The sequence below is a fragment of the Bufo bufo genome, chromosome 6 (assembly GCF_905171765.1).
Source record: "Bufo bufo chromosome 6, aBufBuf1.1, whole genome shotgun sequence".
NCBI lineage: Eukaryota > Metazoa > Chordata > Amphibia > Anura > Bufonidae > Bufo > Bufo bufo.
The window spans coordinates 382,360,736-382,386,760 of NC_053394.1; the positions used below are offsets into that span (position 1 = coordinate 382,360,736).

Here is a 26,025-nt window from a genome sequence, read left to right on the forward strand (position 1 = left end):
CAATTCATTTAACCCCTTAAAACATCAGTTACTTAGTCAAATCAGTGGAAACTGATGAGGCTGAAGTAGTTTTTTGTATTCGTCAGTTTCTTATTCGCATCCTTTGTATTTTTGTTGTTTTTTTTAATGAGGAGAATTTATCACCAGTAATAATGTTGCAGTGAGCGTCTCGAGGGGAAATCAGGTAAAAGCGGCATTAAAATACAAAAGACGGACACAAAATGGGCAGAAAAGTGTGATTTAAAGACTGAAATGAATTCGGGCACTGATCTCACACTGGTGACATACAGAGGGTGGTTCCCGCACCAAATGCAGAGGAGTTCAGCCCAAACAGGTTCTGGACACAAGAACTGGCAGCAAAGTGGACAGACGGACACTGTCACTGATTTCAATAAGTAACTGATGTTTTTAAAGGGTTAAATGAATTTGGGCCAGTGATTAGCTCAAATTATGTGTCGCATCACACTCTGTATGTTGGCAGTGTGAGATCAGTGGCCGAATTAATTTAAATATGACACGGTTATAGGGACACTGTGGATGTCACTGTTATGGGGACACTGTGGATGACACTGTTATGGGGGTGCTGTGGATGTCATGGTTATGGATGGCCGGTATGAAGCCGGGTAATTCTGCTCGTAGATGATAAATATATCAACAGGCTCCAAAAAGATATAGTGATAATAATAATGGAGAAGTGCGCAGGTCTCCAGTGTGAGGCGCTGACGAGACAGAAATCATAGAACAGCGAAAGAAAATTCACAAGAAAAGTGACTGAAATAAACAATAGTAAAATCAGCAACCGATATGACAGACATCTGTAGGGGATGTGTCCTCCCCGACGCGCGTTTCATCTGCTGCATTCATCTTTGGGTTGGCGCTGCTGTGTGTGAGAAGCCTTTTATATAAGTGTATAATATAATACTCACTACTTATTTATTTGGCGCATGCGCGTACAGGAAGGAAGGAAACCCAGTTCCAAATGCCAAGAGAATACACAGGAGGCAAGTGGGACAGAAAGCGGTGGTCTCGTGCTCACCACGCCAGCACAGGGAAGGAGGAGCCAAGCAGAGTGCAGATTTCTTCATTCAATCCCTCCGGTGTCAGAGTCCGCATCCTGACCCTCCAGAAGTCCAGAAACATAGAACATAGAAACATAGAATGTGACGGCAGATAAGAACCATTTGGCCCATCGAGTCTGCCCAATATACTGAATACTATGAATAGCCCCTGGCCCTATCTTATATGAAGGATGGCCTTATGCCTATCCCATGCATGCTTAAACTCCTTCACTGTATTTGCAGCTACCACTTCTGCAGGAAGGCTATTCCATGCATCCACTACTCTCTCAGTAATGTAATACTTCCTGATATTACTTTTAAACCTTTGCCCCTCTAATTTAAAACTATGTCCTCTTGTAGCAGTTTTTCTTCTTTTAAATATTCTCTCCTCTTTTACCTTGTTGATTCCCTTTATTTATATAAAAGTTTCTATCATATTCCCTCTGTCTCGTCTTTCTTCCAAGCTATATATGTTAAGGTCCTTTCATCTTTCCTGGTAAGTTTTATCCTGCAATCCATGTACCAGTTTAGTAGCTCTTTTCTGAACTCTCTCCAAACTATCAATATCCTTCTGGAGATATGGTCTCCAGTACTGAGCACAATACTCCAAATGAGGTCTCACTAGTGCTCTGTAGAGCGGCATGAGCACCTCCATCTTTCTACTGGTAATGCCTCTCCCTATACACCCAAGCATTCTGCTAGCATTTCCTGCTGCTCTATGACATTGTCTGCCTACCTTTAAGTCTTCTGAAATAATGACCCCTAAATCCCTTTCCTCAGATACTGAGGTAAGGACTGTATCACTGATTTTATATTCTGCTCTTGGGTTTTTACGCCCCAGGTGCATTATCTTGCACTTATCAACATAAATTTTAGTTGCCAGATTTTTGACCATTCCTCTAGTTTTCCTAAATCCTTTTCCATTTGGTGTATCCCTCCAGGAACATCAACCCTGTTACAAATCTTTGTGTCATCAGCAAAAAGACACACCTTACCATCGAGGCCTTCTGCAATTTCGCTGATAAAGATATTAAACAATATGGGTCCCAGAACAGATCCCTGAGGTACCCCACTGGTAACAAGACCTTGGTCTGAATATACTCCATTGACTACAATCCTCTGTTGTCTGTCCCTCAGCCACTGCCTAATCCATTCAACAATATGGGAGTCCACGCACAAAGACTGCACTTTATTGATAAGCCTTCTATGTGGGACAGTATCAAAAGCCTTACTAAAGTCTAGATAAGCCATGTCTACTGCACCTCCGCCATCTATTATTTTAGTCACCAAAAAATCAATAAGATTAGTTTGACATGATCTCCCTGAAGTAAACCCATGCTGTTTTTCATCTTTCAATCCATGGGATTTTAGATGTTCCACAATCCTCTCCTTAAGTATGGTTTCCATTAATTTCCCCACTATTGATGTCAGGCTTACTGGCCTATAGTTTCCCAATTCCTCCCTACTACCTTTCTTGTGAATGGGCACAACATTTGCTAATTTCCAATCTTCTGGGACGACTCCTGTTACCAGTGATTGGCTAAATAAATCTGTTAATGGTTTTGCTACTTCACCGCTGAGCTCTTTTAATAGCTTTGGGTGTATCCCATCAGGCCCCTGTGACTTATTTGTATTGATTTTAGACAGCTGACTTAGAACCTCTTCCTCTGTAAAGACACATGCATCAAAAGATTCATTAGTCTTCCTTCCTAACTGAGGTCCTTTTCCTTCATTTTCCTTTGTAAAAACTGAACAGAAGTATTCATTGAGGCTGTCAGCTAGTTCTTTATCTTCTTCCATATACCTTCCTTCTTTTGTTTTTCATTTGGTAATTCCTTGTTTTAGTTTCCTTTTTTCATTTATGTATCTGAAGAATGTCTATCGCCTTTTTTCTCTTCTGCCTGTGCTTTAGAAGCTCTTATAACTTGTTTGGCCTCTCTCTGCCTAATCTTATAAATTTGCCTTTCATCCTTGTTTTTTTAATTTTTTTTTATTTCTAAATGCTATCTTTTTGTTTTTAATGATTTTGGCCACTTCTGCTGAGTACCACAGTGGTCTCTTCCTTTTTTTGCTTTTATTGACAAGCCTAATGCAATTATCTGTTGCCTTCAATAGTGCCACTTTTAAGTAGTCCCATTTCTTCTGGACTCCATTGAAACTGTTCCAATCTGATAGGGACTCGTATACCACTAATCTAAGAAGGCTCTTATTTTGATGACCTATCCTCAAGATAGGTCATCAGTATCGGATTGGCGGGGCTTCGACATCTGGCACCCCCACAGGTCAGCTGTATAAGGCGCAAGCCATCTCCTGTCCTGCTCGCTGCTGTCATGTCTATGGCAAGCAGGAAGAGAGACGGCAGGCGCGCACAGCGTGTACCTTCTCTTCATACAGCTGATTGACTGGGGGTGCCGGATATCAGATCCCCCCGATCTGATATTGATGACCTCCGCTCACCTATGATCTCGATGCTCTGCTGGATCCTATAGTTCTCTCGTGTGCCGGCACACTTACTTGCGTGTGTGTAGTAGGGATATGGGAATGCCAATTTCTGCTGTTTCAATGTCCAGAATGGTATGAAGGATAAGTTTATTCCTCTCAATAGGTTGGTTCTGCAGTTACACTCGATAGATTAATACCGCAGTTACAGCAGACGCATTTCGAAACTGTACGTTTTGTTCCTCGGTGGTTGTAATAGTATAAAAATGAGGGACCAATCGCTCCTTATACGGAGCTGTGCTGATATCAGAACCTGGGCCGGACCGTGTCAGGCTGTTTTTGTAGTATTATAGTCATTCACAATGCACACCCTGCGGTTTTTTCAGTTCTATATAGCAACAAATTAAACATACAAATGATCTAGATTATAAAATCCAATATATAGAAAATACTAAACATCCAAGTTGATCAACAAGTCATAAAACTGGGAATAAAAAAATATAGAATAAAATAGACACATGTAGTGTAAAAGGGCTAATGTGATCTTCATTCCGGGGTGTTAGTTCGCTCTGCATGTCTATCTTAATTTTATTTTTTTATTCCCAGTTTTATGACTTGTTGATCAACTTATGTTTTGTATTTTATATATATTAGATTTTATGACATATCATGAAACTGCCTTGACCTCACACATGTTTCGATCCATATAAAAAGAGAGAACACAACATCTACACTTTATTATCTCCTCCGATGTATCCTCTTATCTCCAGTTATTGTATTTTACATGAGATTTTGTAGGATTTTACATTGTTTCATCTTCTCTCCATTCAGGTTCCTACAATATAGGATCCGCTCAGTGGAGATCTTCTATATAAGATCCTTCTCCTGATTGACCCGACAAGAATGGACAGAGACAAGATGGCGGAGAATATAATGAATCTCGCCCTAGAGATCCTCTTCCTGCTTACTGGAGAGGTGAGAAATTCTGATGATGTCACATTACATCATCTTATCTATGTTACTAACAGGTGGATATGACTGGAGAGGTGAGGGACTCTGGAGATGTATGGAGTGATAGTTATTACTGTGCCAGGGGGAGAAAAACAGAACTGGATCGCACATCCACAATGCTATGCTTTGATCTACTCTCTTCTCAGCGCCATTTAGAAGTGTACAGCCCCCCATACTGCATGCTGTACAAGAGGTATTAGTGTACGTTTTGATCAAAAGGCATAAGCCCACTCACCACGCCAAGGTCGCCTCTTTGAGTGGGACCTACTCTGACAAAAAGTCGCAGCGCAATGTGGTGACAAAGCAGCACTGCCCTAGTAAGCGGCGGGACCCAGGAGTCAAACAGCAACCCTGCTGCCTGACAATGCCATCCATGGCACTGGGTCCCACCAACCCACCAGCACAGCACCACAAAAACAAAGGCCACCACGCAGTACTGCACCATGTGAACAGTTGTCTAACACAACATGTCCATTGCTATCAGGAGCTACAGGTCAATGACCACTATATGCAGACTTCTGCGATTAAAACCACCTGTGCCGAATGGGAGGAGAGCTGATACCAGTAGTAAAGACCAGTGCCATGGGTGGCATTGTCAGGCAGCAGGGTTGCTGTTTGACTTCTGGGTCCCGCCGCCTACTAGGGCAGTGCCGCTTTGTCACCGCATTGCGCTGTGCTTTTTTGTCAGAGTAGGTCCCACTCAAAGAGGCGACCTTGGCGTGGTCAGTGGGCTTATGCCTTTTGATCAAAATGTACACTAATGCCTCTTGTACAGCAAGCAGTATGGGGGGCTGTACACTTCAACATGGCGCTGTTAAGCGAGTATGATTAGATCAAAGCATAGCATTGTGGATGTGCGATCCAGTTCTGTTTTTCTTCCCCTGGCATAGTTATTACTGTGTCTCTCCATAACCAGGACTACACAGTAGTGAAGAAGACCTCTAGTGAGCGCTGTCAGGACCCTGTGTCTGAGGAATGGGGAAGAACCCTGAGCCCAATCATGGGGCCTCTACCTCACCCCCTGAAACATGAGGAAATCAATAGAGAGAAGATCCTAGAACTCACCAACAAGATGATTGAGCTGCTGACTGGAGAGGTGACACTGCTGGGAATGCTGGGACATTATACAGGAACGCTATGAAGGGATCTGGGTGATGACTGTATCATTGTGTTGTCAGGTTCCTATAAGGTGTCAGGATGTCACTGTCTATTTCTCCATGGAGGAGTGGGAGTATTTAGAAGGACACAAAGATCTGTACAAGGACATCATGATGGAGGATCACCGGCCCCTCACATCACCAGGTAATAGACATGACTAAATACTCACCTCCTCTCATTATCTGTATGTAAGGGATGGATTCAGTCACTGGATGTGTTTCCTACAGTTAAGGAAGAGAGAACAACACCTGAGAGATGTCCCAGTCCTCTTCTTCCACAGGATAATTCAGAAGAACATCACTATGTCCCACAGGATGATCAGGTAGATGGATATAAGGACATCATGATGGAGGATCACCGGCCCCTCATATCACCAGGTAATAGACATGACTAAATACACACGTCCTCTCATAATCTGTATGTAAGGAATGAATTCAGTCACTGGATGTGTTTCCTACAGTTAAGGAAGAGAGAAGAACACCGGAGAGATGTCCCAGTGCTCTCCTTCTACAGGATGGGTCAGAAGAACATCACAATGTCCCACAGGATGATCAGGTAAATGGAGATAAAGTCTCATGAAATGTCCCCTATGATCTGTAGAAGTCTGTGAAGATCTTGTGTTCAGTCTTGTTTTATCCAGCAGTATGATACATTTTATCCTTGTATAATGAGGAAGATGGAGATGACAGGATTACAGCTGACCATAGACGTTACATGTTGTCTGGTTCTTCTCACAATTTTCTGCCTGTCCAGACTTTTAAGATGGCCTTCTCTGTGAACTGCTGCAGATCTTTAGTAGCTGCACAAGAGTGGCACAACAGTTTTCTGGGAGGTCCTCCGCCAGGACCATTGAATATTACAAATGGTCAATCATAGTTGTGCCCGGATTGTCAGCTTGAACTAGGGTTGGCTGATATCAAAAATATTCCTACGATAACGATATTAAGAAATGTATTGCGATAGATGCCCATTTAGAAGAAAAAACACTTGGGGCCACAAGGTGATATTATACTTTATGGGGGCCACAAGGCGATATTATACTGTATGGGGGCCACAAGGCGATATTATACTGTATGGGGGCCACAATGCGATATTATACTGTATGGGGGCCACAAGGCTATATTATACTGTATGGGGCCATAAGGCGATATTATACTGTATGGGGGCCACAAGGCGATATTATACTGCATGGGGGCCACAAGGCGATATTATACTGTATGGGGGCCACATTGAGACATTATACTGTATGGGGGCCACAATGAGACATTATACTGTATGGGGGCCACAAGGAGACATTATACTCCAAATGGGGCCACAAGAAGACATTATGCTGTATGGGGGCCACAAGGAGACATTATACTGTGTGGGACAACAATTTGTAACCCCTCCGCCATCAGTATAATAATGTCTTGTGGCCCCCATACAGTAATGTCTTCTTGTTGCTCCTGTATCGGGGCAACAGGAAGACATTATAGTTTATCAAGTGCCATCACCATGTGCAGTGCATCTTGCAGGCAGGGCCAGGGCCACAGAAGACATAGACAGTACAACCTTTATTTATGACACCCGGGCCGTGAGGGTCTCTCGCTTCTCTTGCCCCACCTTGACTTATGTACGATACGCATAGGCATGATGCAGGGACGGGCTCACACATATTTAGTAGCGGTCAGCGCGCATATGACCGCTCCTATGATGTCACCAAATACCGCAGTTATTTAGAAACAGCAATATCGCCATATCGCTGTTTCTTAATACCGCGGTATATCGTTGACACTGGTTTACCGCTCAACCCTAGCTTGAACATGAACCTCAGTAGATAAATGCAACATTATCGTCTAGGGTGGCAGTACCAAGATCATACCACGGATTTCATTCTAGCAAAGGCTACTTTCACACTAGCGTTCGGGGCTCCGTTTGAAGGGTGTCCGCCTGGGCGTGCGGAGGCAAGCGGATCCGTCCAGACTTACAATGTAAGTCAATGGGGACGGATCCGTTTGAATTTGACACTATATGGCTCAATTTTCAAACGGATCCGTCCCCCATTGACTTTCAATGTAAAGTCTGGATGGATCCGTCTGAAGCTACTTTCACACTTAGAATTTTTTCTACAATATAATGCAGACGGATCCGTTCTGAACGGATCCCAAGTCTGCATTATATGAGACGGATCCGCTCTGAACGCTAGTGTGAAAGTAGCCCAATCTAGATACAAGTCACCCTTCTTACTTGTATAGAGTATAATATAATATTGGCAGTTGATTATTGGAAAAGCTGTATATGATTATTTTTATCAGCACATATACCGTATTTTCCGCTTTATAAGAGAAGTCTGGGGGAATAGCTTTGTGTCCTATAAAGCGAATACAGCAGTATTACATGGCCGGCACATCGCAGGCCGTGCTGTGCTGCATAGGCATAGCGGCCTGCGATGTACCAGTGACATGTAAAGAGGGGCGTTATCAGGGTAAGAGCAGCCATCACATATAAAGTGTATACAGCAGCCCCTACCAGTGCTGCTTTGCTGAACTAGCAGTAATCCCTTATCTGTAAGCAGTACTCGCCATGCACGCAGCGGTCAGGCCGGCAGCGCACGTCACTTACTCAGTCACGCTCCGGCCTCGCACACTCATTAATAAATAGCGAGTACTGCTCACAGATAAGTGATTACTGCAAGTTTAGCAAAGCAGTACTGCTAGGGGCTGCTGTATACAATTTATATGTAATGGCTGCTATGACTAGGGCCCAATGTTATGGGGTTTAGATCCCCCCCCCATAACACTTTCCTCCACAGACCCCCCTATAACACTGCCCTCCACAGATCCCCCTATAACAATGTCCTCCACAGATCCCCCTATAACAATGTCCTCCACAGATCCCCCTATAACGCTGTCCTCCACAGATCCCCCTATAACGCTGTCCTCCACAAATTCCCCTATAACGCTGTCCTCCTCAGATCCCCCTATAACGCTGTCCTCCTCAGATCCCCCTATAACGCTGTCCTCCTCAGATCCCCCTATAACGCTGTCCTCCTCAGATCCCCCTATAACGCTGTCCTCCTCAGATCCCCCTATAACGCTGTCCTCCTCAGATCCCCCTATAACGCTGTCCTCCTCAGATCCCCCTATAACGCTGTCCTCCTCAGATCCCCCTATAACGCTGTCCTCAGATCCCCCTATAACGCTGTCCTCCTCAGATCCCCCTATAACGCTGTCCTTCTCAGATCCCCCTATAACGCTGTCCTTCTCAGATCCCCCTATAACGCTGTCCTTCTCAGATCCCCCTATAACGCTGTCCTTCTCAGATCCCCCTATAACGCTGTCCTCCTCAGATCCCCCTATAACGCTGTCCTCCTCAGATCCCCCTATAACGCTGTCCTCCTCAGATCCCCCTATAACGCTGCCCTCCACAGATCCCCCCTCATTAGTTCAAAACACCGCAAAAGCACACCATTTAGTTCAAAATATTTTGTTTTCTTAAGACGCACCTAGGTTTTTTAGGAGGAAGTTACGTCGTATAACGCGAGAAATACGGTAATTCTAACTCACCAGCAGTTTTCGAAAGTTGCCAACACACTTCCATCAGGAGGTAGATTCTGTAGGTCTGTTTGTTTGCAAGCACTATCCCGTGCCAGAGGGAGAATAGTGGTTTCCTAACTAAAAAAAAAAAGATGCCCATGAGCAAACCCTCCCTACATGTTTCACCAGGGCAGTGGCTTCATCAGGGGAGTTTGGGTTGTACTCAGGGGAAGCTCAAGGACCTGCCACATTTTATTGTAATCCTGCTCAAGCCTTTTTTTTCCCCATTGGAAAAGCAGTATAGGATTATTTTCATCAGCACATAACGTCAACAGCAATTTTCTAGATGCTCCGAAGAATCCGTACATTTTATATCCTTTGATTATGGACACCTGGTAATGTGATCTCCAGTCTGACCACCAGTCCGAGGCTTGCTGACCTGTCAGACAGGAGATCAGTCTGTCCTGTGTGGCTAACGTCCTGTGAACTACAAGATTACTGCATCATTTAACAGATCCCTCTTCAGAGCTCGCTCCCCACCAGCTACTCCTCCTTGTCTTCTCTATGTCCCTAAACATGCCATGCTGCTGAAAATATCATTCCTACATTATCAAATAAACTGGGAAAGCACATATTTAAACAGTAAGTCTCTGAAATGATTATTAATTGGATTCAGTAAGAATTTCTCAAAAACTCCTCTGCTTAGGGGTGTAGGAAAAGAGCAAGGGGAGACCCCAGCAGTGGAGGAGGTCTTTCTCCACACCCAGGTTCTGATAGGAGTGTGTATGTGTGATCTGAACGTACCTACTTCCCCTCTCTCCTTCCCACGCTTAGGGGTGTAGAAAAGGAGTAAGGGGAGACCCTTAGGAGTGGACACTCTCCACACCTATGTATCACTGCTAACTAAAGCGAGTATTAACAAAATCGAGTGCTCCTCTGCTATTTTGGAAGAATCCAATAGTTAGCCTGCAGCCAGACCACATAGAGACCACTAGACCTGGGACATATTGGGTAATCTAGATACCTATAGATTCACCCTAAAATACTTGTGGATAAACCTCCCCACCGGAATTTCATGTGCACTTTAAGCCACCACCTCACTCCAATATCCTATCAGATGATAGACGTGATCTGTACACCATAACATAATAGTGACAGCGGGACCCTCATAGTTTTAATTGATCACACTTGTATTTCCTCTTAGCATAAAAATTAAAAGTTATGTTTTATCTCAATAAGGGTGACCCTGTACAGGGACTATATTTTGGGTTATCAATCCTCTCATTCAGTTTTTGTCAAGATCCCCTCTACTGTGGAGCGCTCGTCCTCGCTACGGTCACATGGTATACCTGGACTGCTTCAACTGTATCTATACCATGTGACCGCATGGGACTGGAAACATGTGACCATAGCGGGGGGAAGTATGGGGGGACATTACTATTACTGAAGGCACTGTCAGAGGTATTTTTAATACTGGTAACACAACCAGGGCATTATTATTGCTGGGTCCACTATAAGGGGACATTTAACTACTAGGACACCGTAGGGGGCCTTACAGGGGCTTTATAGCTATAGGGGTTTAGACGCTGTGAGTTTGTGTAGTGATCAGTGGCTGTGTACTACAACCCCTTCAAACTTATTATGGGGTGGGGGCCCTATGCAAAGTTTTCCCGGGGGCCCTTACAACTCCCTGCCACACCCAATTAGGACATCCCCATCCCTGGAAGCATTTAAGTCCAAACTGAAAAGCCACCTGTTTAGTCTGGCATTTATGAACACCTGACTATTTCCTCTGTAACACAGTCCAGCCTGCAACCCTGTATTGATCTGAGACATATCTATGCGCTTTGAGTCCTATGGGAGAAAAGCGCTTTACAAATGTTATTGTTATTATTATTTTAGTTACACCACTGTGTCCTTATACTATACACCGTGATAATCAGGATGTTCTAGTGGTGATAGATAATCAGTTCTCCCCTCTCCTGTGTTCTCTCCTGTCCTTATACTATAGACAGTGAAAATCATAGGGGGTTCTAGTGGTGATAGATAATCAGTTCTTACCTCTCCTGTGTTCTCCCCTGCCCTTATACTATAGACAATGATAATCAGGATGTTCTAGTGGTGATAGATAATCAGTCCTCACCTCTCCTGTGTTCTTTCCTGTCCTTATTCTATTATCTGTGATAAGGTAAACAAGCCACGGACTGAAAGAACTTTGGCTTACCAGCTTCACAGCCCTGGGGCGGCCAGCAAGGACAACAGGTGCACAAACAATGTAATGTTATATACACACAATATAATGTTAGGGGTGGAATGTAAGGGCTACTCTCCCTGCATTGCAAACTGGTTGGAATAACAAAGCAATCAGATTGGATTTATACAGGAGACCTGCAGATATTTGGGTCAGATAACTCCTGCTGTCCGGTCATTTTTGGTCGTCTTTTCAGGTCATACCCACATTCTTAATATATTTTACTACAATTTTGGCCGTTTTCAATATATTTCAAAAATATATTGCAATATATTTGTGTTTTTAAAATTATTTTTATTGGTTTTAAAACACTGAAATTGTACAATCGTTGATTGCCCTACCAGGGCGGCTATATATTTGTGGATATATTCTTTCAATACATGTTCCAATGCATGCTGAAACATATTTTAAAAATATATTTAGGCATGCATTGTGAAATATGCTGTGAATATATAATAGAATATATATCACATGCATTTATAAATGTATTTAGTAATATATTACTGTGGCCATAAATATATTTCAAAATGTATTTTGGAAGACATTGTGAAATATGCTGTGACTATGTTCTAGAATATATATTACATGCATTTATTAATATATTACTTTGGCCATAAATATATATCAAAATGTATTTTGGAATGTACTGTGAATGTGTTCTGGAATATTATGTTAAATGTACTTCTGAATGCAAAATATGTGAGGGAGAAATAAAAAGAAAACACTTTACTATTATATTCTGAAATGCATTTGTAATGTTTTTTATATATCATAGACCTATAAAATCGTCAAGTATTAGGCCCCTTTCACACGGGAGAGAATTCCGCACAGGTGCAATGCGTGAAGTGAACGCATTGCACCCACACTGAATCCGGACCCATTCACTTCAATGGGGCTGTGCAGATGAGCGGTGATTTTCACGCATCACTTGTACATTGTGTGAAAATCACATCATATTCTATATTTTGCGTTTTTCACGCAACGCAGGCCCCCTAGAAATGAATGGGGCTGCGTGAAAATCGCATAGCATCTGCAAGCAGGTGCAGATGCAATGCGATTTGCACACATGGTTGCTAAGGAGATGAAGGATGAGTGACCCAGGACCCCATTTACTTTATTATTTTCCCTTAAAACATGGTTATAAGGGAACATAACATTCTTAATACAGAATGCTTACTAAAAAGTGCCTTGAGGGGTTAAAAAAAATTAACTCACCTCATCCAATTGTTTGCGCACCTGTGATCCTCTTCTTTGTTCTTCTTAAAGGTCCTGCAAAAGGACCTTTGATGACGTAATCATGCTCACCACGTGGTGAGCGCGGTGACATTCAGCAGGACCTGCGCTGATGAAGATAGAAGGATCTTACGTCATCAAAGGTCCTTTTGAAGGTCCTCAAAGAAGAAGAAAGAAGATAATGCCTGGCTGTGTGATCAAGTGGATGAGTTAATTTTATTTATTTATTTTAACCCCTCAAGGCACATTTTAGAAAGCATTCTGTATTAAGAATGTTATTATTTTCCATTATAACCATGCTATAAGGGAAAATAATAAAATCTACACAACACCGAATCCAAACCCGAACTTCAGTGAAGAAGTTCGGGTCTGGGTACCACATTCAATTTTTTCCTCACGCGCGTGCAAAATGCATTGCACTCGCACTGAAAAAACTGAACAACGCAATCGCAGTCAAAACTGACTATATTGTGTACGCACTCGCACCCGCAATGCACCCGGAGCAAATCCGGAAAACCCGTGTGAAAGAGGCCTTTCTGGTAGTTTTTCTAATATATTTCCAATGCATTGCAAATATAATCCACTACGTTAAAAAATGTATAGTATTCAATTCCAAAACATTTTCTGAATGAAGACAAAAAACAGTACAATAAACCAAATCTTGTATTATATTATTATCATGTAAAAATACAATAGAAAAACACTTGTACAACACTCTGTTAACATTTTTGAAACTTAATTGCATTATAAAAATGATTTCTGTAAATCTGCTGAGGTCTTCACTGTTTCCTTCAGTCGATATTTTAATTCTGCAATTCTCCTGTTAACGGCATCACTTATGACACTTTTTTAAGTCCCCGGAATATTTTTTTTAAAGTTGCAGCTTTAAGAAGTAAATGGAAAACAATAAACTTATTAGATATTCAAAAGCACTGTAACAGATGCAAAAGTAAAGTAAACTAACAATTAGGGATGCACCGATACCACTGGTTCCAGACCAAGTACGAGTACAGATCCTTTACGATGCCAATTACGAATACTTTTTATACTTTGTTTAAACAATGCAGACTAATGATTTTAGAACAGTGATGGAGCACCAGGGCCCAGTCCTAGCTGCAAATGTTGCACCACTAGTAGTTTGCCACTGACTCAAAGCTGTAGGGGGACTACAAATCCCAGCAATGCATTATACATTAATGCAGAGTAATATGAAACGACATACTATGTGTTCCAGGATGCTTGCCTGATATCCCAGGAGGGCTCTGTGGGATCTTAGTGGGCTGTGCAGGGTTTCCAGATCAAGGGTGTTGAATTTCTACCATCCAACATCAGGTTCTCTTTTTGTATATTTAGCCCTGCTGCGGACTAGCAAGGCTAAATGTTCAGCAAGCAGCAGCCAGGTCCATGCAAACATTTCAGGATGGAGAGCGGCGGGCAGAGCAGAGAATGTCTGTTCTCCTTGCTGCTCTCTGTGATCGGTGAGTGCTGTGCTCACAGTGCCAACTCCTATATTCCTTTGATGCTATGTTAACCGATTGCCATCTGCCCACTGTAAATTCATAGGAGGACTGCAGACACTTCCCAGCGGGTTGATGTGCCTGTATGTCATTTCTTTTCTGCAGGCTCACAAGCAGAATTCCGCCGGGCATGTAAACAGCCGATCCTGACTGTTACATACACTGGCGTAACTATAGGGGTCACACCTTGCCAGTGGTGCTGTATATTTCCCTTTATAAGATGCAATGCATTGTATAAAGGGAATACTAGTGAGCTCTTTCATTATGGAAGCGCTAACTAGTCTGCAGGAGAAGGGGGAGAGAAGTTCTGTGAGCGCTGTCCAGTACTTACCCCTCCTCCTGCTCGCTCTTCTCAGGACCCTGAGAAGAGAAGCCAACCGGGAGACCGCCGGACCTGGAGAGTGGCTGCAGAGCAGGAGAGGTAAGTTAATTTCTTTATGTTTAAGTCTGATCTGAGGTCTGCTATGTGGAGGCACATAAGGGGGCATTATACTAGGTGGAGGCACACAAGGGGGCATTATACTAGGTGGAGGCACACAAGGGGGCATTATACTAGGTGGAGGCACACAAGGGGGCATTATACTAGGTGGAGGCACACAAGGGGGCATTATACTAGGTGGAGGCACACAAGGGGGCATTATACTAGGTGGAGGCACACAAGGGGGCATTATACTAGGTGGAGGCACATAAGGGGGCATTATGGGTGGGGTTTGGAGGTCTGCTATGGGGGTCTGGAGGTGTAATTGGGGGTCTGAAGGTCTGGTCTGAGGGCTAATGGGGTCTGGTCTGAGGTCTGATATGGGGTCTGGAGGTCTGGTCTGAGGTCTGATATGGGGTCTGGAGGTCTAATGGGGGGTCAGGTCTGAGAGGTCTAATGGGGGTCTTATCTGAAGTCTGATATTGGGGCAGGGTCTGATCTGAGGTCTAAAACTGGGGTCTGATATGGGGTCTAACATAGAGGTCTAAAGGGGGTCTGATCTGAGATGGAGGGGTGTCTCATCTGGGGTTTTATATGGGGGTCTGATCTGAAAGGTACGGGAGTTTTGTTTTTGTACTGGCACACAATAAAGGGGTATTTTTGTACTGGCACACTGTGTGGTACCAGAATTTTCATGGGGACTGTTTCTGCAGGATAGTATTGGGTGGCACAGTATTAGGGGGGGCAGGTTGGGGTGTTGAGAAGGTGGAAGGATGATGGAAAAGTAGGAAACTAAGATGTGTTTGTTAAAGGGATTCGGTCACCTCGTTTTACCCTATATATCTGCGGACATGCACGGCTAGATCGCCGCTAGCATGTCCGCAATATACCTGTCCTATATCTCTGAGTGCTTTTATTGAGTGTAAAAAATGATTTTATATATATATATACATATATATATATATATATATATATATATATGTAAATCATCCTGGTAAGGTGCCCAAGGGGCTGTACTAACTGTTCTGGAGCCCAGCCACGCCCCCCTGTGAAGGAGCCCAGTCCGCCGAATCTCCTTCTTGCTCGCGCATGTGCAGTGCCGGCATAGTGTTCCTTCCCTGTGCTGGCATCAGCATCTGGGAAGGAGCTGCGCATCGCGAGATTACGGCGATCTGACTTTGTGAGCAAGGAGGAGATTCCTGGTTACAGGCGGTGCTGAGCTCCTTCTCAGGGGGGCGTGGCTGGGCTCCAGAACGGTTAGTACAGCCCTTTGGGCACCTTACCAGCCTGATTTGCATATATATAAAATAATTTTTTACACCTAATAAAAGCACTCAGAGATATGGGACAGGTATATTGCGGACATGCTAGCGGCGATCTAGCCGTGCATGTCCTCAGCTCTATAGGCTAAAACGAGGTGACAGAATCCCTTTAAACTTTGCAGAAACGAGACACAGCTGGAAGAAGTCACCATGGCTGTCTAGTCTGAAAGGACAAGATGAGGAAAGAGAATATCAGAGGAGACATCACTGAATGCAAGAGGTACATATGTGGGGCTGTATTAATCTGTATATTCTGTAGCGCTGTATGTAATGTTTTCCAAGTATGTCTTTAAAGGGGTTGTCCGCTTTTTTTTTCTGTACGAGCGCTGCCTTCTCTGCGGTGTTTACCTGAGTAGGTAAACAGAGCAGAGAAAACAGCTCTCATATGAGCGCTACCCTCTCTTCAGACCCCCGCCGATCTGATATTGATGACCTATCCTGAGGATAGGTCATCAGTATTAAAAGCAGCACAACTCCTTTAACAGTAGGACTAGAGCGAATGGGTTAGGTTGCGAATTTGGCATGGGGGGTGTTTTTAATTTTTACCTTAGGCAGCAGAAAGGCTAGGCCATACCCCTTGCCACAAAACACAGAGGGAAGGGGGGGGGGGCCCAGCTGAACTCTTGCACCAGGGCCCATGAGCAGTTAGCTACGCCCCTGGTTACATAGAAGTGTTTGGCCAGCTCTACAGCCAGCCAATCGCTTGTATTACAATATAGAGTGTGCCAACCCTCTGCTGCCATGGCCCCCCTCCACTATCAGTTACCAGCACAGCGACTTTCTATACAGAGAACGGAGGAGAGATCAACCTTCCCCTACTGCGGATCACTCTTCTCTCCCTGAAGAGGGAAGCAATGTGTATTATATCAATTCCTCCTTTAGCTATCATCATCATGGCTGCTATAGCCAGAGAAGAAGCGGATGGAGCAGATCTCTGCTTCATCAGCTTCTTTGGGGGTCCCAAGGTTACATAGGTGTCTTAGAGAACCTTGTCTCCATAAAAAGGACCTGTCGGTGTATATTGGCTATCACATAGGGGGCTTGTTAAAAAGAAAAAGTTTAAAAACTATTAAGTTCATATATAAAAAAAAAAAGGGTATTCTCATCTCAGACAATGGGGCATATCGCTAGGATATGCCCCCATTATATGATAGGTGCGGGTCCCACCTCTGGGATCCACACCTATATCGAGAAAGGAGCAGGGAATGCTGTGGCTGGAGGACCCCAGATTTCCCGGGGTCCGTCCACCACCCAACGCTTCTCCCTGCCTCTCCCATAGAAGTGAATGGGAACATACCGCGCATGCGCAGCCCATGCTCCCATTCATTTCTATGAGGCCGATGGAAATAGCCAGTGCTCGGCTATTTTCGACGGCCCCAGTGTGCCCTCCTTCACTTTCAGGGCTCCGTTCTTGATATAGGTGTGGGACCCACTCCTATCAGACAATGGGGGCATATCCTAGCAATATACCCCCATTGTCTGAGATGGGAAAACCCCTTTAAGTAAAAACACACCCCAAAAAATTAATTCCCCGACCCCTGCATATAAAAACGTAAATATATGCGTCTAGTGTGCCAATGTGTGGTGATTAAATACCACCAAAAGAAAGCTCTATCTGTCCCCAAAAAATGAATCAAATTAATTTCAGTAAGGCTACATGCACGCAATTGTGTGCCCCCCGTGGCCATATTGCTGCCCGCATACGGCGGGTCCGCAATACATGGGTACCGCATCACGGATCACAGACCCATTCACTTCAATGGGTCTGTGATCCGGGAGATACAGTGCAGAAGGACGGAGCGGAACACCACGGAAGCACAGAGCGCTTCCGTGGTGTTTCTAGCCATGCCTCTGCACCGCAAAAAGTAGTGCATACACTACTTTTTTGTGGAACGGACGGATCGCGGACCCATTCAAGTTGAATGAGGCAGGATCCATCTGTGGCAGCCACACGGATGTTCCAGTGCATTGGGGACCGCAAATTGCACGGGTACGGTCATGTGCATGAGACCTTAAGCGTTATATGTTAATGTCAAAGCACCGCAGTGCTGAATACTGAAAAATGACCGGGACAAGAAGGGGGAACACCCCGGTCAGTAAGTGGTTAAGATTTATTTTTCTTTCAAAATGTCTGCTGGGAGGGGATGAGTGACTAAATCCTACCTGGGCACCAGTTTGTATTATAACATCATGTGTGATGCACCAGTCCCCCTGCCCTTTCATAACCTCTCTACATACAGTGTAATGCATTCACTCTATTGAGATAAAGTCTGTACTGTACATAGGAGGCTATTGACTAAACTGTTAGAAGGGTTAGGGATAAATATTACACCACTGGAACATACTCTATACTAGCGCTTAGGGAGATGGAATCACTAGACTGAACTGGGAGCAGGGCAGAGAATAATGTATACATTAGGGAGACTGTGTGCACAGCTCATGCTGCATGGTGACTGGAGGGAAGCCATCTTACAGGACTGTGTGCACAGCTCATGCTGCATGGTGACTGGAGGGAAGCCATCTTACAGGACTGTGTGCACAGCTCATGCTGTATGGTGACTGGAGGGAAGCCATGTGTGCACAGCTCATGCTGCATGGTGACTGGAGGGAAGCCATCTTACAGGACTGTGTGCACAGCTCATGCTGCATGGTGACTGGAGGGAAGCCATCTTACAGGACTGTGTTGCACAGCTCATGCTGTATGGTGACTGGAGGGAAGCCATCTTACAGGACTGTGTGCACAGCTCATGCTGCATGGTGACTGGAGGGAAGCCATCTTACAGGACTGTGTGCACAGCTCATGCTGTATGGTGACTGGAGGGAAGCCATCTTACAGGACTGTGTGCACAGCTCATGCTGCATGGTGACTGGAGGGAAGCCATCTTAGGACTGTGTGCACAGCTCATGCTGTATGGTGACTGGAGGGAAGCCATCTTACAGGACTGTGTGCACAGCTCATGCTGCATGGTGACTGGAGGGAAGCCATCTTAGGACTGTGTGCACAGCTCATGCTGCATGGTGACTGGAGGGAAGCCATCTTACAGGACTGTGTGCACAGCTCATGCTGCATGGTGACTGGAGGGAAGCCATCTTACAGGACTGTGTGCACAGCTCATGCTGTATGGTGACTGGAGGGAAGCCATCTTACAGGACTGTGTGCACAGCTCATGCTGCATGGTGACTGGAGGGAAGCCATCTTACAGGACTGTGTGCACAGCTCATGCTGTATGGTGACTGGAGGGAAGCCATCTTACAGGACTGTGTGCACAGCTCATGCTGCATGGTGACTGGAGGGAAGCCATGTTACAGGACTGTGTGCACAGCTCATGCTGTATGGTGACTGGAGGGAAGCCATCTTACAGGACTGTGTGCACAGCTCATGCTGCATGGTGACTGGAGGGAAGCCATCTTAGGACTGTGTGCACAGCTCATGCTGTATGGTGACTGGAGGGAAGCCATCTTACAGGACTGTGTGCACAGCTCATGCTGCATGGTGACTGGAGGGAAGCCATCTTACAGGACTGTGTGCACAGCTCATGCTGCATGGTGACTGGAGGGAAGCCATCTTACAGGACTGTGTGCACAGCTCATGCTGCATGGTGACTGGAGGGAAGCCATCTTACAGGACTGTGTGCACAGCTCATGCTGCATGGTGACTGGAGGGAAGCCATCTTACAGTACTGTGTGCACAGCTCATGCTGTATGGTGACTGGAGGGAAGCCATCTTACAGGACTGTGTGCACAGCTCATGCTGCATGGTGACTGGAGGGAAGCCATCTTACAGGACTGTGTGCACAGCTCATGCTGCATGGTGACTGGAGGGAAGCCATCTTACAGGACTGTGTGCACAGATCATGCTGCATGGTGACTGGAGGGAAGCCATCTTACAGGACTGTGTGCACAGCTCATGCTGTATGGTGACTGGAGGGAAGCCATCTTACAGGACTGTGTGTATATATAAGCCGAGTGTGTGTATACGTTTATGTCCGCTAAAGGAATCCGCACGTCATATTTACAATCATGTATCCATTTTGCGATCCACATTTTTTGCAGTCCCATAGAATTCTATGGATTTGAGGTCCTCATTTTGAGGACCAGAATAGGACATGTTCTGTTTTTACTGGAACTGACATACGGATGTAGAAAACACACTGATGACGTCCCTGTGCTTTCCACATCCATATGTCAGTTCTGCAAAAGATAAAACATGTCCTATTCTGGTCCTCATAATGCAGATTGAAAACCCATAGAACTCAATGGGGCTGCAAAAAAATGTGAATCGCACATGGACAGTAACCACATTTAGTGGATCCGCGACTTGCAGACCGCAAAACAGATGCGGTTCTGTGCACAAGCCCTATCACTTATACTGAGCGTCCATAACAGTGACTTCCACAGTGCCCCCAGAACAGTGATGTTCACGGTGCCCCCATAACAGTGACGTCCACAGATCCCCCATAACAGTGACGTCCACAGTGCTCCCATAACAGTGACGTCCACAGATCCCCCATAACAGTGACGTCCACAGATCCCCCATAACAGTGACGTCCACAGATCCCAGGAAATTTGCTTAACCAATCACTTAGCAAAGATTTTATTGTGACCCGTACCTGGTCTAAATTATAATATAACATAGTCTTTGATGTATGATTGTTTCGTGTACGTTACTGTTCTTGTCAATTCACATTACCAAATCAGAATTTGTAAATTGTCAATGGGCCAACAGTTCATGCAGTCACAAAAAAAATTACCAGTCATGTACTGTTCACAGTCTGCCCAGTGTTGAATTCCATGCATATATCCACTTGGCATAAATAAAGAATACAGTTTAATTATTTATTCTTAATTATTGTGTTTAACGTGTTATCAAAAATAAAATACTTTATTAACATATTTTGTGATTGATTTATTTTAAAACTGTAAAACTAGATTAAAATGACAGTCCCTTTGACATTCAGAATCTTTAGCTATTTTATAGCGATTTTTTTCTCTCGTTTTTTTTATACACATTCCAAGTCAATTTTACAAACATGTTTTACAAAATATATGTCTAAATGCCTTTTTAGATGTTAAAACATGATGAAAATATATTTAAAAAAATATGTCTTTGGAAAATGCATTTAGGGTACATTTTTGGAATACATTTACCAGTATATTTTAAAATAAATGTTAAGATCAATTTTTTTTGTTTAAAATATCTGAAAAATATGCAATTAAAATATATTATAAAATATGTATCTTTGGAAAATACATTTTAATTACATTTTTGGAATGCATTCCCAAATACATTTCACAATATATCTTGAAATGTCTTTTTTACATGTTAAAGAATCTCAAAAAATATTTTAAAAATATATTTTCAAACATATGTCTTTGGAAAATACATTTGAAATACATTTTTGGAATATATTCCCAAATACATTTCGAAATGTGTGCTAAAATGTGTTATTTTCCATGTTAAAAAATTTCTCAAAATATATTTTTTAAATATATTTTCAAATATATGTCTTTGGAAAATACAGTTGAATTACATTTTTGAAATGCATTCCCAAATACATTTCAAAATATATGCTTAAATTTCTTTTATTCCATGTTAAAAAATATCTACCAAATATATTTTAAAAATATATTTTCAAATATATAACTTTGGAAATATATTTTCATTTACATTTTTTGAAATATATCTTAACCCCTTATGGACCTAGGACGTACCGGTACGCCCTATTTCCCGAGTCCTTAAGGACCTAGGACGTACCGGTACGCCCCTATTTCCGAGTCCTTAAGGACCGAGGACGTACCGGTACGTCCTGACTTAAAAATCTGTATTCCGGCGCCCAGGGTTAATTGGAACGGGATTTCGGCTGAAATCATTCAGCCGGCATCCCGTAACAATGCAGGGGGGGGTCATTTGACCCCCCCGTATCGGCGATCGCAGCAAACCGCAGGTCAATTCAGACCTGCGGTTTGCTGCGCTTTTTGCAGTTTCTGATCGCCGCGGTCCCTGACCGCGGGGGATCAGAAACTTTAGAGTGGCTAAAATCATTATTTTTCACCCCCCCCTGCACCCCTGCACGATTTTATGCCGGAGGGTGGTGCGGGGGGGGGTGTCGCAGGCGGTGGGGGCGTTGCGGGAGGCGGGCGGTTCGGCAGGCGGGATCGCGATCCCCCGCCCGCCTCCCCATGAACGATCGTTGGCTTCTAGTGGGTATACCAGGGTGCCAGCACATTGCTGGCACCCTGGTATAAACGGCTGACATCTTCACAGATGTCAGCCGTTTTAACCCTTTCCATACCGCAGTCCCGTACGGACCGCTGTATGGAAAAAGTTAACTGTCATCGGTCAGGGAGCTCCCTCCCTCTCCATCGGGGGGCTGCTGTGGCTTTGCAGCCCCCCGATGGAGAGGGAGAGGGCCCCCAGAGAGCCCCCCTCAGCCCCGTGCTTACCCTTCCCCGTCTGCGAAGTTCTGAGCAGACGGGGAGGGTTCCCATGGCAACAGGACGCCTGCTCAGGCGTCCTGCTGTCCATGGTGCTGAACAGATCTATGCTAAAAGCACAGATCTGTTCAGTGTAAGTAAAATACAGTACAGAACAATATATATTGTTCTGTACTGTATTATACAGACACCAGACCCACTGGATCTTCAAGAACCAAGTGGGTCTGGGTCACAAAAATGTAAAAAAAGTGAAAAAAGTTAAGATAAAAAAAAAAACATTTATCACTGAATAAAAATTAAAAAAATAAAATAAACTACACATATTAGGTATCGCCGCGTCCGTAACGACCTGATCTATAAAATGGTCATGTTACTTTCCCCGCACGGTGAACGCCATAAAATAAAAAAATAAAAACTATGAGAAAATTGAAATTTTGCCACCTTACTTCCCAAAAAAAGTAATAAAAGTGATCAAAAAAGTCGCATGTACGCCAAAATAGTACCAATCAAACCGTCATCTCATCCCGCAAAAAATGAGACCCTACTCAAGATAATCGCCCAAAAGCTGAAAAAACTATGGCTCTTAGACTATGGAGACACTAAAACATGATTTTTTTTTTTTCAAAAATGAACTCATTCTGTAAAACTTACATAAATAAAAAAAAAGTATACATATTAGGTATCGCCGCGTCCGTATCGACCGGCTCTATAAAAATATCACATGACCTAACCCCTCAGATGACCACCGTAAAAAAATAAAAATAAAAACAGTGTAAAAAAAGCCATTTTTTGCCATCTTACGTCACAAAAAGTGTAATAGCAAGCGATCAAAAAATCATATGCACCCCAAAATAGTGCCAATCAAACCGTCATCTCATCCCGCAAAAAATGAGACCCTACTCAAGATAATCGCCCAAAACTGAAAAAACTATGGCTCTTAGAATATGGAGACACTAAAACATTTTTTTGGTTTTAAAAATGAAGTTATTGTATAAAACTTACATAAATAAAAAAAAATGTATACATATTAGGTATCGCCGCGTCCGCGACAACCTGCTCTATAAAAATACCACATAATCTAACCTGTCAGATGAATGTTGTAAATAACAAAAAAAAAAAAACGTGCCAAAAAAGCTATTTCTTGTTACCTTGCTGCACAAAAAGTGTAATATAGAGCAACCAAAAATCATATGTACCCTAAACTAGTACCAACAAAACTGCCACCCTATCCCGTAGTTTCTAAAATGGGGTCACTTTTTTGGAGTTTCTACTCTAGGGGTGCATCAGGGGGGCTTCAAATGGGACATGGTGTCAAAAAAAACAGTCAGCAAAACCTGCCTTCCAAAAACCGTATGGAATTCCTTTCCTTCTGCGCCCTGCCGTGTGCCCATACAGCGGTTTACGACCACATATGGGGTGTTTCTGTAAACTACAGAATTAGGGCCATAAATATTGAGTTTTGTTTGGCTGTTAACCCTTGCTTTGTAACTGGAAAAAAAATATTAAAATGGAAAATCTGCCAAAAATGTGAAATTTTGAAATTGTGTCTCTATTTTCCATTAAATCTTGTGCAACACCTAAAGGGTGAACAAAGTTTGTAAAATCAGTTTTGAATAGCTTGAGGGGTGTAGTTTCTTAGATGGGGTCACTTTTATGGAGTTTCTACTCTAGGGGTGCATCAGGGGGGCTTCAAATGGGACATGGTGTCAAAAAACCAGTCCAGCAAAATCTGGCTTCCAAAAACCAAACCGCGCACCTTTCACTCTACGCCCTACTGTGTGCCCGTACAGTAGTTTACGGCCACATATGGGGTGTTTCTGTAAACGGCAGAGTCCCCATTTGCCAATAACTCTTGTGCAACACCTAAAGGGTTAACGACGTATGTAAAATCAGTTTTGAATACCTTGAGGGGTGTAGTTTCTTAGATGGGGTCACTTTTAGGGAGTTTCTCCTCTTGGGGTGCATCAGGGGGCTTCAAATGGGACATGGTGTCAAAAAACCAGTCCATAAAAATCAGCCTTCCAAAAACCATATGGTGCACCTTTCACTCTACGCCCCGCTGTGTGGCCGTACAGTAGTTTACGGCCACATATGGGGTGTTTCTGTAAACGGCAGAGTCAGGGCAATAAAGATACAATCTTGTTTGGCTGTTAACCCTTGCTTTGTTAGTGGAAAAAATGGGTTAAAATTGAAAATTAGGCAAAAAAATGAAATTCTCAAATTTCATCCCCATTTGCCAATAACTCTTGTGCAACACCTAAAGGGTTAACGACGTATGTAAAATCAGTTTTGAATACCTTGAGGGGTGTAGTTTCTTAGATGGCGTCACTTTTAGGGAGTTTCTCCTCTTGGGGTGCATCAGGGGGCTTCAAATGGGACATGGTGTCAAAAAACCAGTCCATAAAAATCAGCCTTCCAAAAACCATATGGTGCACCTTTCACTCTACGCCCCGCTGTGTGGCCGTACAGTAGTTTACGGCCACATATGGGGTGTTTCTGTAAACGGCAGAGTCAGGGCAATAAAGATACAATCTTGTTTGGCTGTTAACCCTTGCTTTGTTAGTGGAAAAAATGGGTTAAAATTGAAAATTAGGCAAAAAAATGAAATTCTCAAATTTCATCCCCATTTGCCAATAACTCTTGTGCAACACCTAAAGGGTTAACGACGTATGTAAAATCAGTTTTGAATACCTTGAGGGGGTTGTAGTTTCTTAGATGGGGTCACTTTTAGGGAGTTTCTCCTCTTGGGGTGCATCAGGGGGCTTCAAATGGGACATGGTGTCAAAAAACCAGTCCATAAAAATCAGCCTTCCAAAACCATATGGTGCACCTTTCACTCTACGCCCCGCTGTGTGGCCGTACAGTAGTTTACGGCCACATATGGGGTGTTTCTGTAAACGGCAGAGTCAGGGCAATAAAGATACAATCTTGTTTGGCTGTTAACCCTTGCTTTGTTAGTGGAAAAAATGGGTTAAAATTGAAAATTAGGCAAAAAAATGAAATTCTCAATTTCATCCCCATTTGCCAATAACTCTTGTGCAACACCTAAAGGGTTAACGACGTATGTAAAATCAGTTTTGAATACCTTGAGGGGTGTAGTTTCTTAGATGGGGTCACTTTTAGGGAGTTTCTCCTCTTGGGGTGCATCAGGGGGCTTCAAATGGGACATGGTGTCAAAAAACCAGTCCATAAAAATCAGCCTTCCAAAAACCATATGGTGCACCTTTCACTCTCACCCCCGCTGTGTGGCCGTACAGTAGTTTACGGCCACATATTGGGTGTTTCTGTAAACGGCAGAGTCAGGGCAATAAAGATACAGTCTTGTTTGGCTGTTAACCCTTGGTTTGTTAGTGGAAAAAATGGGTTAAAATGAAAAATTTGACAAAAATATGAAATTCTCAAATTTCCTCCCCATTTGCCAATAACTCTTGTGCAACACCTAAAGGGTTAACAATGTATGCAAAATCAGTTTTGAATACCTTGAGGGGTGTAGTTTCTTAGATGGGGTCATTTTTGGGTGGTTTCTATTATGTAAGCCTCGCAAAGTGACTTCAGACCTGAACTGGTCGCTAAAAATTGAGTTTTTGTAAATTTCTGAAAAATTTCAAGATTTGCTTCTAAACTTCTAAGCCTTATAACATCCCCAAAAAATAAAATATCATTCCCAA

The 26,025-nt window shown here is 43.5% G+C and overlaps 1 protein-coding gene and 1 pseudogene across 1 annotated transcript in view; one reads left to right on the forward strand and one right to left on the reverse strand.

Moving 5' to 3' along the window:
• LOC121003519 overlaps positions 1–26,025 on the forward strand; it is an 869,303-nt pseudogene that overhangs the window by 468,276 nt on the left and 375,002 nt on the right.
• LOC121003546 (zinc finger protein 22-like) overlaps positions 1–26,025 on the reverse strand; it is a 717,821-nt gene that overhangs the window by 123,908 nt on the left and 567,888 nt on the right. The window lies entirely within an intron of this gene.